The following is an 18,012-nucleotide window of genomic DNA, read 5'->3' as shown; positions in this document are numbered from 1 at the left end:
CTGTGCTATTCACCGTCGTTGAAGCGGCCCTTTCACCCAGTCAGTTGGCGCCAACTTCCTCTTTACTCTGCTCTCTCCCTTAGCTTCATTAGCCCCAACACCAGCCTCCTTCTCTTGGTTCTCATCCTATGCCTCAACTGAAGGCAAGTCTCTTGCACTACCAGCAAAACTGCCAGCTCCCAAAACAAAAAACCAGCATTCCCTCTTCAAAAGCGGCCACGACCAACACCCATTTTCTGCTTTCTCTGCAGCAGCCCACAAACTCGTGTTCTCTTGCGTAGCCAACCTGTAAGTGCCAGAGAAATTCCCTCTTTGCTAGCTCTACCTGCTCACGAGCTCTCTTCCTTCAGGGGACGGCTGCACCAACAAAGCCCTGGCTACCTTCTCTATATGCCTGCAGCAGCAGCAGCTACCCGCTATCTCCACAAGGCTCTCCTTTGTCTGCTCTGCACAGCCACCCAAGAGGTCTTCCACAACCAGGCAGCCACCCTCTACACGTTGACTCCTTTCACCGTTTGCGTGGACTGCCGAATCCCTAGCCCCACTACCCACTCTAGTCATGAGCTCTCCGACAACACCTGAGTCGCCTCCTCGACTGTCTTTCCTCTCTGGGCAATCACCAGCAACGCCTTCTCTACGCCAAGCGATCAGCACCTTTCCTCACTTGGTCATCTATGAGGCGGCGACTATACTTGCTCGGCGTCCTTCGCCATGATGGCTTAACCAGCCCTTTGACGCCAGCCACTGCTGCGCCCTCTGCACTCACACCAGAGCTACTCCTCGTTAGCTCTCCTCTCCCGAAGTCTCTCACACGCCCGTTTTTCTCTGTGTTGGTTTTTTCCACGCCTTCTTCTACAGCCTGGTCTTCATTTCTACAAGGCGGCTAGCTTCACGTCTTGCGTCTTCTAGACCTCTGCGTTGGTAGCCCAATAAAGCTCCATGTGGCTATTTACAAGCTAGCCACATGGTATATGTATTATTAATTTTTTAAAAGCTTCAAAAAATTGGCCACACACTACAATAGCTCTATCCTTCTCCTCTTATTTCAGGTTAACACGCCGCGCCGGACCTTCCAGAACCAGAGCTGCCCACAAGCTTTCGTCAGCTACATCATTATCAAAACACGGCCATTTCCCAGCCATACTTCAATGCCTATCAAGGCCTTCATCAAGATCTTTTTTAAACACCAGAATCCACACAAATACCATGGCTATTATGCCCAAACCCTCTGCAATGTGGAGATACACGGCCATTCCAAACCTGAAGACCCTCCAAACTCAAACACAAGAGAAATTCATATTTTGTTGGCGTCCCTTGTAGATCTCAATATTTACAGTCTAAATTGGGCTCTCTCCACATAACCAGCATATGAACATCCATTTCCACCAGAGGCTCATCAAAACCCTATCATTGACATCCTCATGCTCTTCCACCTCTTATTTACACATATCCAAGACACCCTCTTGACAAATAGAAAGCTCATACAATAAAAACTTCAAGTCTCCAGCTGCTCCAAAGAAAAATGCATGCACTAACTCACTCCAAAGCCATTCAGTCTGTACATTTGCCAGGGCATTCAGGGCAAAGTTTTATTGCACACCATGCATCCCATATGTACACGGACTCAAAACACCTTTACAGAATTTTGCCTGACATACTTTGCCCAACCCCCCAGCCTGCTGAATCATTCATGATCAGCAGTAAAAAGCATTTCAAGACCTAAATCCATATCCAAAAACTGCCTTTCATTGGAAATCACATCTTCAAATACTGCATCCTGTACAATCACCATCAAACGTGCATAATACTTCTTCAGCCTGTATCCATTTACCCTGGAAGCATGCAAAGTCCCATCTAAATCTGCCAATTGATAGGTACCATTTGCAAATCCTTGCATCACCAAGAAAGGTCCTTCCCACTTAATTTGAAACTTCTTATGAAAGGAATTATCCAGCCTGCTATTATAACGTAATACCAAATCATCCTTCATAATTCCTTTGCTTTTAATTTTCTTGTTAAACTTCTCCAACGTCCTTGCCTGTATATCTTCATAATGCTTCAAAGCATTATCCCTGTTCAGCTGTGCTTCTTGTAAATATAACAGCCCCTCTTTAAGGGCATCTTTAGGCTCTTCCAAAAACTTTTCCAACATTTTAACAACTGGTTTAGGCACCTCAATAGGCAATAAGGCTTCCTTCCCATAAACAAGATGAAATGGAGTGAAACCCGTACCAGTCTTAATTGCTGTCCTGTATGCCCACAAGGCAGCAGGCAACTCTAGATCCCAATTCTTGCCTTGTTGCTTTGTCACCTTAAATAAAATCTTGATCAATTCACCATTGAAACGCTCATTCAGGCCATTACACTGTGGATAGTAAGGTGTGGTAAAACAGCGACTGATCTTCATCTTTGTACACAAATAGTCCATAAGCTCTGCTCTGAAACCTGGACCCTGATCAGAAAGCAATTCCAATGGCACACCAAATTTACAACAGATATCCTGATATACAAACTTTGCCACCTCCTTAGCAGTAATTTGTTTCACTGCCTTTGCTTCCGGCCATCTAGAAAGGTAATCAACTGCAGTCACTGCAGTCAAGATGTAGCACTTCCCTCGGCTGGTAATAGGCAATGGTCCCACAGCATCAATTCTCCATTTTTCAAAAACATCATAAGTAAGAATTTTCTTCCTCATTTCAGGCCTTAATATCCGTCTACTGTGAGCTTGGCATTGTTTGCATGACCTGCACCAATGATTAACATCCTTATGTACACTTGGCCATACATAACCTTCCTGCAATACCGTATGCAAGGTAATCTTTGAGGCAAAATGTCCACCCGCATGCTCCTTCATGGTTTTCCTTAAGAATTTTGTAGATTTCTTCCTTCCAAGGTACCCGTCGCATTATCAAATCAGTTCCCTTCAAATACAAAGCATCATCAACCATCACATACCTTGCAGCTTTCCTAATGAAACCATATTTTTTTGATCTTTCAATACCATTAGGAATCATCCCTGTTAACAAAAACTCCTCAACATCCTGTAAATTCTCCCTGCCACAATAAAATGATGCATGAGCTTCAAGAACAAAACTTCACCAATCATTCCCTGGGCTGCTTCATGAGCCTCCTCATTATGGCCTCGATCCACATGCTTAAGACTCCAAGCTTCAAATTCCTTCAACAAACCTTTAATCTTGAAACACATTTCTTTGAGTAACATATTCTTTAACTTCCAAACTAATACCTGTTTTACCACAAGCAATGCATCTCCTCGAATGCGAATCCTATGTACACCATGCTTCAAGCATATTTACAATCACCATCAAACGTGCATAATACTTCTTCAGCCTGTATCCATTTACCCTGGAAGCATGCAAAGTCCCATCTAAATCTGCCAATTGATAGGTACCATTTGCAAATCCTTGCATCACCAAGAAAGGTCCTTCCCACTTAATTTGAAACTTCTTATGAAAGGAATTATCCAGCCTGCTATTATAACGTAATACCAAATCATCCTTCATAATTCCTTTGCTTTTAATTTTCTTGTTAAACTTCTCCAACGTCCTTGCCTGTATATCTTCATAATGCTTCAAAGCATTATCCCTGTTCAGCTGTGCTTCTTGTAAATATAATAGCCCCTCTTTAAGGGCATCTTTAGGCTCTTCCAAAAGCTTTTCCAACATTTTAACAACTGGTTTAGGCACCTCAATAGGCAATAAGGCTTCCTTCCCATAAACAAGATGAAATGGAGTGAAACCCGTACCAGTCTTAATTGCTGTCCTGTATGCCCACAAGGCAGCAGGCAACTCTAGATCCCAATTCTTGCCTTGTTGCTTTGTCACCTTAAATAAAATCTTGATCAATTCACCATTGAAACGCTCATTCAGGCCATTACACTGTGGATAGTAAGGTGTGGTAAAACAGCGATTGATCTTCATCTTTGTACACAAATAGTCCATAAGCTCTGCTCTGAAACCTGGACCCTGATCAGAAAGCAATTCCAATGGCACACCAAATTTACAACAGATATCCTGATATACAAACTTTGCCACCTCCTTAGTAGTAATTTGTTTCACTGGCTTTGCTTCCGGCCATCTAGAAAGGTAATCAACTGCAGTCACTGCAGTCAAGATGTAGCACTTCCCTCGGCTGGTAATAGGCAATGGTCCCACAGCATCAATTCTCCATTTTTCAAAAACATCATAAGTAAGAATTTTCTTCCTCATTTCAGGCCTTAATATCCGTCTACTGTGAGCTTGGCATTGTTTGCATGACCTGCACCAATGATTAACATCCTTATGTACACTTGGCCATACATAACCTTCCTGCAATACCTTATGCAAGGTAATCTTTGAGGCAAAATGTCCACCTGCATGCTCCTTCATGGTTTTCCTTAAGAATTTTGTAGATTTCTTCCTTCCAAGGTACCCGTCGCATTATCAAATCAGTTCCCTTCAAATACAAAGCATCACCAACCATCACATACCTTGCAGCTTTCCTAATGAAACCATATTTTTTTGATCTTTCAATACCATTAGGAATCATCCCTGTTAACAAAAACTCCTCAACATCCTGTAAATTCTCCCTGCCACAATAAAATGATACATGAGCTTCAAGAACAAAACTTCACCAATCATTCCCTGGGCTGCTTCATGAGCCTCCTCATTATGGCCTCGATCCACATGCTTAAGACTCCAAGCTTCAAATTCCTTCAACAAACCTTTAATCTTGAAACACATTTCTTTGAGTAACATATTCTTTAACTTCCAAACTAATACCTGTTTTACCACAAGCAATGCATCTCCTCGAATGCGAATCCTGTGTACACCATGCTTCAAGCATATTTGCAATCCAACTTCCAAAGTCAGATACTCCGCTTCATTGTTGCTATGTGCATCCACCTTAACACCCTTCTTAAAAACAAGGCAACCCTGTGGATCATAAAGCACCAAACCTCCTAAGGCTGCATCATGGCTTTTCCTGTAAGAACCATCAAAATATAATAAGTGTGCATTCACCAATTCAGCCGCATCCTCAACTAGCTTCTTGATGGTCTCCTTTATAAGAAGAGGACTCTCCTTTATAAGAAGAGGACTCTCCTTATATGTCAGTAGATCAGCTAAGGTAGCCCTCGTACTCTCTTCCACCAAGAATGAGAAGGTAAACTCCTGCAACTCAATCACCCACTTCATCATAGCCTTAGATAAATTTGTGCCATTTATCAACTGAGGCAAAAAAGTGTAGCTCGTCAAAAACACAAAGGGGCGAGGCAACAAGTAATGGCGGAATCGCCTACATGCATACATCACACTAACCATAACAAGTTCCACCTCTGATAACAACCTTTCTCTGGCAAGTTTTACTCTGCTAGGACAGTAGACTGGTTGCATATAATGTGATTCTTTCCCTTTCTGTAACAACATAGCTCCAATTGCATCTTCACCTACTGAAGGGTTGACATAAAATACCTATTCCCAGTTAGGCGCCTGCATTGTAGGAATAGCACCCAACACCTCTTTCACTTTCTGGAAAACTACCTCACACTCCTCCGTCCCCAATGCAAAGGATCATGCTTTGCTGCTTGCATTCTCTGAAATAACATTGCCCAAGAGTTTCACCCTCGGTTGAGCCAAAAAACACTTTTTTGGATTTAATTGACCACCACACTCATCATAACGCTGAAAAACTATAGCCAGCCTATCACAATGCTCTTGTCTGGAGCTGAATATACAAAAATCATCAATAAAATCCTTCACAAACTTGTTCAAAAAAGGAGATAATACCCAATTCGCCCTTTTCTAATAGTAGGCTGGTCCATTCATCAATCCAAAAGGAAGAACTTTGTAGCAGAAACACCCCCACGATGTAATGAAAGTCGTCTTGTGCTGATCTTCTTCTGCAATCTTTAACTGAAAATAACAAACACTATACCTTTCATATCCAGCTACAGTATCCAAGATCTTATCCAAAAAAGGTAGGGGGTAAGAATCCTTCTTTGTAGCAGCATTCAAAGGCTTGAAATCCACACATAAACGCCACCTGCCATCCTTCTTTGGACTCACCACTGTAGGACTTACCCACTCAGTTGTGTCCACTTGTGTAATGAAACCTGCACTCAACAGCTTATCAACTTCCTCTCTCACGGCCTGCATTTGTTCTCGTCCCATCCTGCGAAGCTTCTGCCTAACTGTTTTTACACCTTCTTTCAATTCAATCCTCAAATCTGGCCCTTTAAATCCTCGAATCTCCCTATAAGAGGTGATGAACAATTCCGGAAAATGAGACAGCATATTAACATATCTAACCTTTTCTCCACTCGAGAGATCCAGGCTCAGCATTCCTTCAATCAGCTCCTGCTTCTTCTTCACTTCTATCTTTGGCTGCAGTAATTCCTTGAACACTTCATACGACCCCAAGGTATCTCTTCCCTCAACACCCACTTCATGCACTTCTTTATCTTCATTACCTTGTTGCTCTGATATTAGGAAAGCCACATTTGCCTCTTCTTCACTAGAAGCAGTAGTCGATGAATCCATCTCCGATTCAGAAGTACTGGTGGTAGTTTCCTCTTCACTCGAATCTTGTGGCCTCTCCCACACATCATTCAAAGATCTCCTACTATGCATCTCAAAAGATTTTTTATTACCCCGCTTATTATGCAAAGAAATGGTCCCATACCTCCAGTCTTGTACTGCACCCACCACTCGTAACCAGGGTCATCCAAGAATAATTGGAAAAGCACCAAGACCCGCTGGCATCACATGAAAATCTATAGTAGCTTTGACATTAAAAGCTTCAATTTCCAACTCCTTTACCATACCAAGACATTTTACCTTTTGATGATTAGCCATCGTGATTCGAAAACCAGAAACCCCAGACACTCTCAAGCCTGAGTGCTCCACACATGATTGGGTAATCACACAGATTTGAGCTCCTCCATCTATATAGGCCTGACCAAGGTTCCTACCTTTACTCCACACCTCCACAATAGGGCAAATATCTGGAAGCTCTTCTAGAGATAGTACTTTAACTGACCTCCTCTCTGACTCCTTTTCCATTGGATTCACAAGTCCCTTCCATTGCCTTCTCAATTTTGGCACCATCTCCACCAACTGCCCAAAGGTGATGTTGGCCTTCCTGTTCACCAAATCAGATTTCAAGTCATAGCTGGTTTGCCCATCCCCCAGTGGGAAGTCTGACACCTGGAACCTTCTACAAGGCTTCCGTTTCCTTTTAGCTTTCACATCTTCTCCTTCGTGCTGCTTCCCCTTCTTACGGCTGGGTCCAGCCACCCCTTTTCCTTCTCTTTCATCCGTTGTACGCTTGCCAACGGGCATCACATCCCCTTCTTCTCTCACCTGAACATTCTCCAGAGTAACAACATTCACGACCTTTGCCTTCCCCTTCAGCTGTGATTCCACTAGGGCCTACTTGATCCCTGATATCAATACCATAGTCATTTGACCTGTCAGGTAGTTGTGAAGGTAGTGGGTACATATCACCACCCATTCGCTGAGGCTTATCACAATCTGTACTCAGATGACCAAGCTCACCACAGTTCCAGCATGTAGGGATGAAACGACGGCCCCTACCACGACCACGTCCATACCCTGCTTGTCCATCTCCCCCTTCATGATTATTGCCTCTGCCTCCTCTACCACGTCCACCACCTGTACTTCTCATTAAATTTAAGCTCAAATTCTTCATAAGATCAACCATCTGTTTCATATCCTGTCGCAATCCCTCATCACAACCTGTAGGAACCATACGTACTCCTTGACTAGCTTGTGGCACCATCTGCATAGCCTGGGCTTCAGTGGGCTTCATCCTCTCAATCACTGCATTCATGGGTGTAGCCTCCACTCTACGAATCTCCCCGGCTGTGCTACAACTGGAATCATCCCCAGCTGATTCATCCGTTTTGCAACTTCCAATCCTTTGATTTGGCAATTTCCACCGCATCCTCATAAGACCTGGGCGTCTTCAATTCCACCTTCCAGCGAATACTCCTCTTAAGCTCGGCTACAAACTTGTTTTTCTTCATGTCAGGAGGTACCTGGTCTTCCCCTAAAGCCCTGCATAAAGTCTCCCACAGCAAAGAGAATTTTTTCACATAATCATCAATTGATTCCAACTCACCTTGTGTTAGAGCTTGCACCTCATGCCAAACCTTGTCGGGGTCTTCTACCTTCTTGAACCTGTTACTAAGTGCTGTCTTTAATCCATTCTCAGTCATATCAATATGTGGAACAGCAACCCTCAATGACTCCTCATAAGCTCTGTACCAAGTCCTTGCATCCCCTTTCAAGCAAACACTCAGTAGCCGCAACACCTGTACCGACTCATTGATGTGGTTGTTTATGCATGCAACCTCCATCCTTTCCAGGAAATCTGCCACATCCTCATTAGGACCACCATAAAACTCTGGATAAGACATCATTTTAATCCCCAAACTTCACCTCGAAACCCAAGAAAAACACCTTCCCTGAAACTGTCAACTCCTAGGGCATACACCCTGGTAGACTGAAGGTAATACCAGAGCTATCCTCAGTGGGGGCACCAGAAAACTGTCGGAAGGCTGGAAAAAGAAGAAATGCCTCTATAGCTACCTACCCAGCAACCTTGGAAGACACAACAAACACAAGGGGCACCACCAGCACGATGCTGGAAACAAAAAACTCTCAAAACACCACACAGAGACCAGAGAAAAAATAGCTTCAATGGCTCACATATCTCATTATCAAGGCAGCATTGGATATAAATGTAACATGAGAATTAGTGCTTTGGCATAAGTATAAGAAAGAAATTGGATGTAAATGGGTGTACAAGGCTAAGCATAACTCAGATGGATCTGGCGTAGACATATGGTATTAACTATGCAGAGACATTTGGCCCAATTACGAGAATGGAATCATAGTTGCAACGAAGGGTTGGCCTTTACATTAGATGTATGTAAAGAATGTGTTATTACATGATGATTTACAAGAAGAGGTTTACATGATGGAGCCACCAGGTTGTTATGAGAGTGATGAACATCTAGATTTTATGTGCAAGTTATGCAAAGCCTTGTATGGCTTGAAGCAATCACCCAAAGCATGATCAAGCAAGATTATGGAGTATCTTGTTGAAATCATGTTATGAGAGTGATTTACAAAAAGAGGTTTACATGATGGAGCCACCAGGTTGTTATGAGAGTGATGAACATCTAGATTTTATGTGCAAGTTATGCAAAGCCTTCTATGGCTTGAAGCAATCACCCAAAGCATGATCTAGCAAGATTATGGAGTATCTTGTTGGAATCATGTTATTAGTCATTTATGTGGATAACTTGATTATCACTGGTGATAGTAGTAGTGATGCTGACATACATGCTGTCAGGATGCTTTTTGTATAGTAACAAAGTAGATTTGGTGCATATGCACATGGAGAATGGGCTTAGGCACATGGGACTTACGGACATTCACATGTGTCTACTTTGTAGTAACAAAGTAGATTTGGTGCATATGCACATGGAGAATGGGCTTCGGCACATGGGACTTACGGACATTCACATGTGTCTACTTTTTGGGCCTTGTGGTGCTATATTATGCATAGGGCTCATGGTCATTGTATCACTTTACCATTTAATCATATGATACACCTTTCTTGGAGCTTTCATGGCTTAAGCTTCCATGGTCTTCTTGGCTATTACCTTAGGATCGTGACCTACACCCATGCCTACTATATGCCTTGAGTAGATCTATCCCAATATCTCAGCTTGGTCATGTTTCCTTTCTTGCATTGGTATCAGAGCTCTTGGCTTAGATCTTGATGTTTTGACTAGGGAATGATTAGTACTTAATCCATTTTTAGATTAGTACTTTTACACAGTTTTTAAATTTTCTTTTGATTCTATTTTGAGTGGATTAGCAATGAGATAAATGATAATTATTTTTAAGTATATGATAATCACAAATGTCAAAAACCCTAACTCTTGTATAGATTTGAGAGAATCTTGATTTTATTGATTTTTAAACTTAGTTTTCTTCTAAATTTGCCTATTTCTTGAGAATCTTGGAAGTTTTGAAGGTTATTGTGCAGGTTTTGATGCACTTCTAACCAAGAATTGGTGCAGATTGAAGATTTTATATAGATTTCTATGCAGTTTATATGCAGTTTGAAGATTCTACATAGATTTCTATGCAGTTTATAGTTATGATGTATATAAAGATTATAGTGCAAAGTGCAATTCTGTTGCAGAATATGTTATGCAAAGTGGTGCAATTTATAGTTTTGTAGCAGATCTATGCAAAGTTGTTGTGCAGGGTATTGTTTATAAGTTTCTTAGTGCATATGTATAAAGAAATGCAAAGACAATCCAGAAATCAAATCTTGAAGCAGCAGGATTGTCAATGTGATGATGCAGCGTTCAAAGGCAACCACTACTACTATAGGCGTTTCTCAACTGTATCACAGGCATACAACAAGCTTATCTCACCGGTCCTAGACGTTCAACGAAGCGTCTCAGAGTTGACGTTTCACTACCTCGGGCACATCACAACCCCACAATAATTGGGGCAACTGTAAGACGCAGCTGTGCAGAGGACGCCATAGCCATAGGACCTTGGGAGCTCTCCATGACATATATAGCAGAGAGCCCATCGTTAAAGGCTTGGGGTCTCCATCGTCAAGGTTCAGCGTAGCAGAGATATATATAGACCATCACAGAAAGCAGCTCATCAACAAATCATACAATAGCTTCATCGCCTCGACTTCCTCTCGGCTCAGCCACAGCGCATCTTCGTGTTGTTTGGGCTTTATCGCCTTCTCTTCTTCTCGGCGCATATTCGTGTTGTTTAGGCTTCATCAGCTTCTCTTCTTCTCGGCTCAGCCAGCGCATCTGCGTGTTGTTTGGGCTTCATCGCCTTCTCTTCTTCTCAGCTCAACCACTGCATCTTTGTGTTGTTTGGGTTTCATCACCTTCTCTTATTCACAGCTCAACCAGCCACTAGTTAGTGGAATTCTTTTTATAAAACACAACCAAAAAAAAAAACATGGGTCGTCGCCTAATAGAGGCTCGCCAGATAATGTTTTGCTTCATCAAGCTTAAGCTCTTAGCTCGTCTCATTCAGCCATCTCTTAGCATGAAGTAGAGAAAGAAGGGAGATAAAAATTTAGGCTGCCGCTAGAGTGTGAGAAAGAAGGAGAGAGGAGATAATTTAAAAAAACAATAACGTTTGGGAATGTAGGGTTTTTTTTATTCTTCTTCTACCCCTTTCCATTTCACACCACTTTTCCACACTTTGGCCATCTATATTGTCCACTAAGATTCCAAGATCTTTCACACTTGCCCATTCACCTTTATTCACTTACATTCCGTACTATCCACACCAACTTGTTCACATGTGGTGTGAGGGTAGGATATTGCTGCATTATTTTGGACTTTTCACTCGTTATGCTTTGAGGTGTTCACATGTGATGTGCGGGTCATTGGATTTGTTTACACCCCTTGAGCATTTGTGAGGGATTATTCACACACGCGACCATTTCAAGAGCATGTGCATTGGTGCTTTATTTGGGGATTGTACCGTCACGTTGAGTGCTTTGTGAGCATGTTCTCACATTTTTTATATTTTGAAGAGTGTTAACACATTTGGGAGTACCTTGTGGAGATTGTTCGCGTATAGTTATGGGTTTTTCTTACTATTTTTACCCCTCATTCGATCGACATTCTACACCCCATCATCATCAACATCACTATGTTACCATCTCGGATTAAGAGGAATGCTCATGCAATATCTTCATGGCTCTATGCTCATTACACGAGCCACCATTTTGTGTCACAAATCATATTTCTTTTGTTGCATTCACACATACTTTTGGCACTTCGAGGTTTAGGCCTTCAAATTCTCATTCACATTGATTTCATGTTATGATGAGGCCGCCTATTCATGCCACGGGTGGTTTTTTAAGCTCATGGGATTGATGCCTAGTCACTCGAGACATTTGTTTAATGAGGTGGATGTTTGTGCCAGATGGTCCGCACATGGGGATTTTATTGTATCATTGCTTGACTTCCTTCACACGGATGGTTCGGTATTCTTCGCATGGGATGATTCTTTCTTTGGCATCTTGCATGAGTGTCCTACACTCTTGGGATGTTATGATTATGTCCATGATGGCGTGGACTACACCAACACAGATTCAGATGATAAATTTTCTACTTCACCCTCTTTGAAGACATTTCTCCCTATCGTCGTTCGCAAGTAGGTTGAACAAAGGATTGAATCCGACATGAGAGAGAGGCAAGGAGTCGACAACCACTTGGCCAATGATGCCAAATGTACTGGAAGTGAGATTGGGAGTTGCATAGAGCGAGGTTGCATAGTTTATCAGCTTGATGGTTCTCCTTTCAAGTTTGGATAAGAGGGTGAATTCATGCCCACCATAGCCACATATACTAAAAGTGAGACTGGGAGTTGCATGGAGCAAGGGGACTTGCATGGTTTATCAGCTTGATGGTTTGCCTACCGAATTTGGTTAAGAGGGCGAATGCATGCCCACCACATGCCACTGTGGCCATAATGAAGCATTGTTACTAAAATCATCATGGGATGAAAGCGACACATTTGGGCCTAGATTCATCAGAGATGGGTAGCCACTCACATTGATGAAGGCCAAGCCTTGTTCATGCCGTACAAATCCTAATGGGGAGTTCAAGATGTTAGCAAAGCTCAAGCCTTGATGTGGCAAATTCTCAAGGGAGCCATTGTCGCTTTTGTCCATGAATGAAGCACCAACGACAAGGCACCCCCTTTGCTGCAAAGAGATCAAACAAGAGAAGGCAAGTGAAGGGAATCTATCAAAAAGATGGATGCAGAACTGCAACCCTTAAAAAAAGCTCAAGAGACATACAACCCTAGTGGTCATACATCCTCAATGGTATAACTCGAGCAAGGCCTTTCGAGCCTCCCATGTGAGAAGGATTCTTGTCAGGTTCCCTCAAGTTTTTTTTCCCGAACATTGGAGTAGGGAGCAAGGCTAATAAAAAAAACACTATTCTAGTGTATTTGTACTGGCCATAATTAAGAAAAACTGGCTGAGATTTTAAGTAGCCCTTATTTTAAGGAATGATTTTTCATATATTTTAGTTATAAAACCGGCATATTGTAGAGATTTTGGAACAAAAAGATTTAAGATTTGTCCTTATTTTGATTGGTTGAAAAATATATTTTTTTAAGTACTAGTAGGGAGGGAGAAGAGAGTCTTTTTCGAGCCAATTTCCACGTTGCACTGGCTTTCCCAATTGTTTGTAGTGAATGTGTTTAATTGTAAGAATACAACCTTTCATGGTAGGGAAGTGGTTGTGAATCACGATCCTCGATGTGTCAAATTATGGCTTTTTTCATGAAAACTCAAAGTTAAAATATAGTTGGTTGCTAGAAATCAATGTTATGACATGAATAATTGTTTTTTACAAGAAAAGTAATAACAAATTATAGTCAGAATTTTTGAAAGATTGTTATTACCCGGTCCCCATGCTTTTTTAAAAAATAAGGCTACTTATATTAAGAGATTAGAAAGAGACAGGGTACAACATATAGAGAGCTCTAATGAGTACAATGTCCTTGAACATGACATTCTCTTCTTATCACAGTTCCTGAAATGCAAGCCACAGCTGCTCCACAAGCTTGCCTTAAGAGTCAGGAGTCAATAATAGCATACTTAATTTACTTTGTGTTTTTTGCATTTAAATCTGATTTGGACTCGCAATGCTAGAGAAAAACTTTTTTCTTAGCCGATGAGAAAAAAGACAAATTGGAGTACAATCGATTTGCCTATTCAAAATCTCATTATTAACCGGTTTTTATAACTAGAAAACTTATAAATTTTATCGATGGAGAGTAAATTCTATAGGTTTTTTTGAATTTTAACAGGACGCTAAAGGAAGGACGGGTCTTTTTAGCATTGATTTGGACCTACGCTGATTGGTTGGTCAATTGTCAATAAATTTACTTGTGTTTGCATTTAATGTTTGGCCTCTCGTCATTATCTCTAGGAGGGAAAATCTACGCTGATTGAATATGTTAAAGAGTTATGCGTCTCTGTTTAAAAAGCATTTTGTATTCCGATATGTTATAATATAATCCCTCTTGTCTTTAAAATAAAAAATAAAAAAAATCCACCAGGTCCGTGCGGGCTCCGTTAATAGCCAGGCGAAGGGACGTCGTGGATGGCATGGCATGGCGTGTATGTCTTCCTTTTAGTAAGAAGACTTCCCGGACGATGACAAATGGCACCTCTTTCACAACGCGAGATTTTTATTTCCGCTCTGGAGTTTGTACTCTCCATGAAAACTTCTTCGTCTCCCTTCCTCACTCTCAGCACGCCCTCCACGTTCAAGAACAGTCTCTCTGCACCTTTAGAGGCGCCACTTCGCCTGGCCTCAGTTCCCTCCTGCCACCTTTACTGGCTGCTGTGCCTGGCCTCAGCGCCTTTCTCCTGCGCCCACCGTTCACATTCTTTCTGATTCTCTGGCTGTCTTGCCTCGCCCGGAGCAGGTCGCAAGATCTCAACTTCTCCTTCGATAGTTTCACACCAAGCGACATGCCTTCGCTGGACTTCTCGGCAAGAAGCTCTGGTATCCAGCTCGGTGCACTGCAGGTGACCTACGACACACAACAGCTCTGGACAAATCACATACTACCAATCTCTGCGGATTATGGATCCCAAATACAACTACACAGCATCTTTCAACACCTGCTTTCTGCTGAATATGGGGCCGATGGGGACCGGTGGGAGCAATGCCACAGGCGGCGGCATGACGTTTCTCTTGAGCTCGCATAGGGGAAATGAAACAGATGTTGAGAACGGCTATGGGGAGTGGCTTGGTCTCTTCAATGCGAGCCTTAATGCAAGCCCTGGAGGCTCTGATAGCATGCAGAGGCTGGTGGCGGTAGAATTTGATACCTTCAAGGACGCCTTTGATCCGGATAGTAATCATGTGGGCGTCAACATCCACAGCGTAGTTTCCATCATTAACCAGTCTCTCACCCCTCAGAATGTCTCCCTCAACCGCAACACAAACACCAATACCAGCGTCTGGATCGACTACGATGGACATGGCCACATGCTTGATGTGTACCTAGCTAATGATGGACCCAACATGGACAAGCCAGTCTGCCCACTGCCCAGTGATCTCTCAGTTCGAAATCAACCTCCGCTAGTATCTCCCAGAAACAGTCTGTGTGGGCTTCTCTGCTTCTACAGGGACTGCTTCAGAAACCCATTGCGTTCTCGTCTGGAATTTCGCTGCTGAAGGCTTCCCTGTCTCCTCCGGGAGCACAGCTCTTGCGCCGCTTCTTGTCGGACTGATTGCCGGTGGCGCAGCTCTGATAGTTTTGCGGTTTATCGTGACTATGCTTATCCTGGTGGGGCAAGAAAGAGGAGGAGGAGGGCTGATCTGTTGCGCCAGAATTGGGCCAACCTAAACTTCGGCCCTCGAAAGTTCACCTACAGGGAGCTGAGGAAAGCGACTAACAACTTCAGCGCCAGTTGCCTTCTAGGAGAAGGTGGCTTCGGGGCGGTCTACAGAGGGGCGTTGCCATCGGACAAGTCAGCAGTGGCCGTGAAACGTCTATCGCAGCAGTCGAAGCAGGGCGTCCGGGAGTTCATAGCGGAGGTGACCATCATAGGCAGACTACGACACAAGAACCTAGTGCAGCTGCTTGGATGGTGCCACGACCGCGGGCGAGCGAGGCTGCTGCTGGCGTACGAGTACATGCCCAACGGGAGCCTGGACAAGTGGAATAAAAGGGGAGGCGGACATGAGGTGCTTGGGTGGGAGAGGAGGTACCATGTGTTCAAGGGTTTGGCGGCAGGTCTGCTCTTTTTTTAATCCGGGAGAGAGATCCTACTAATAGTTAACATTAGAACTCGCTCAACTTCCCAGCCACGCTGGTGTCGTGAGCTACAAGACCATCTACGCGGTCCTCTGAAGAGGGCGACAAGCACACTCGACCACAGAGAGCGGAGGGGCTACACTCGAGTCCTCCTGGGAAAGGCGGCCATAACACGATCGACGCTGAAAGAGAAGCTTATGGAGAGCGCGGATGAGAGGTACCGCGAGGGGTCCAAGCAGGGTTTGAACCCAAGACCTTTCGGTCCTAGGCAAACACTTTACCACTTGAACTATCACCTCTTTGGCGCGGCGGCAGGTCTGCTCTACCTGCATGAAGAGTGGGAAATGGTTGTAGTGCACAGAGATCTCAAGCCCAGCAATTTGATGTTGGACGCCGATTTCAATGCTAGGTTGGGCGATTTCGGCTTGGCAAGGTTGATCGAGGGCAGGGACGGCAGCGCTGGGGCAGAGACCAGGACCATTGTCGGCACGCCAGGGTACATGGCGCCCGAATGCACGGAGACGGGGATGGTGACAAAAGAGTCTGACCTATATAGCTTTGGGGCATAGCTTTGGGGCGGTGGCGGTAGAGTTGGCGATCGGGCGACGCCTTTCGGCTGAGGTACTGCGCTACTTGAGGAGGGCTGCCTAGTAGAGGCAGCGGACAAACCCCTTGCTTCATATGATGCGAAGGAGATGGAGCTCCTGCTCATGCTGGGCCTAGCTTGCTGCCACCAACATACCCCTTTCCGCCCCTCCATCCGCGAAGTCGTCCATGCCCTCTCCTCATCATCCGTCTCCCTCCCTTCTCCGCCTCCGCCTCCGCCTCCCCCTGTAGCTTTTGGTCTCTCCCTCCCCCCTCGGGCGTCTTCCCTCGCCTTCTCAACGGAGCCTCTTACTGGCCGATAGCAGTTCTTCGTGTCGACTTTCAGCAGGGGTTGTTCCTAAGCTGGCGTTGTCATTACCGTGTTGTCAAGAATAATATTTTAAAACCCCTAGGTGGGGCTGTAGTACCGTGTTGTCAAAATAATATTATTATTAAACCGCCTCAATACAATTTATTAAGTTTCAAATGGGCAATATGCAACCCCAACCATGAAATCCAGGTTTAATATTTAATTTGGTACCAAATATTTTCAATCTCTTCTCTACCTTCCCCTGGTTGGCCTTTGGCTGAACAGGTCCATCGTCGATGAGAACCTCAACCTCATCTAGGAAAGTAGGTGCGTTCTGTGGGGTCATCTCCTCAGCACATCTTAAGATCATCCGTATCATCACTCTATAGCGCTCGACAAAGAGGTTGTCGTATCTTTCAATAGTTGACTACAGTGAAAGGAAAAAAAATCATCAAGTTTATTAGAGCATAAAATTATGATTGCTGAGGTAGAAATGATCAATAAGTTTGCTGAGGTAGAAATGATCATAAATTTATGATTGCTGAGGTAAAAATGATCAATAAGTTTTATTACCTTGGTCCATGTAGAGTTATGTTGAAACAGGCTATCTAGTAGGTACTCTGCATGTATAATAGTTCTCCAGCCACACGAATAGCCATTTGTTTGATATGGCACATATATTTCCTTGATTGCAGAGTCAAAAATGCCTTCAACAAGGTAAATAGGGCCAATGGCTGCAAGCATTCTCTTAATACAACTGTCAAGGCATACAAATTTAATAAGACAAAAAACTACAGAAGGACTTGGTAATTTAGAGTAATATAAATGAGCAAGACTCACAGTCTCAATTTAGGGTGTGTGCCTGTCGGTATGGAATTCATAGTCCAGACAATCTTCTTGTCTAGCTCCAAACAGACAAGGCTCCAATGATTGCTAAAACATTAAAAACCTGAGTTAAAAACAGGACATTTAATCAATCGAAATTTTAAATAAAATAAAAAATATGTATATTTACCTTGATTCATATGGAAAAATAATCGTGTTGACTTCCTTGAAGTTGCAGTAAGTAAACCATCTTCTTATGTTATCTGGTGGGGTACTTTTGACCCTTAGTAGAAGAGCCAATTGAGAATTAAGAATAAAAACTTTTGTTTGGGACTCTGTAGGGATCTTACACTTTACCAAACTGCAAAATTTATTTCAAAAAAAACCTTAACAACAAAATTTGTCAAA

General features: G+C 43.2%; 1 pseudogene; it reads left to right on the top strand.

Annotated features, from left to right (window-relative positions):
* The first annotated feature begins 14,268 nt into the window (after positions 1-14,268).
* On the top strand, positions 14,269-16,792 carry LOC147638425 (L-type lectin-domain containing receptor kinase SIT2-like; annotated as a pseudogene).
* The last annotated feature ends 1,220 nt before the right edge of the window (positions 16,793-18,012 follow it).

This window comes from Cibotium barometz, chromosome 5 (assembly GCF_041138505.1).
Source record: "Cibotium barometz isolate CiBa-2024 chromosome 5, ASM4113850v1, whole genome shotgun sequence".
Taxonomy (NCBI): Eukaryota; Viridiplantae; Streptophyta; class Polypodiopsida; order Cyatheales; family Cibotiaceae; genus Cibotium; species Cibotium barometz.
Note: the sequence above shows the minus strand (reverse complement) of the source record. Positions and strands in the feature narration are given on the sequence as shown.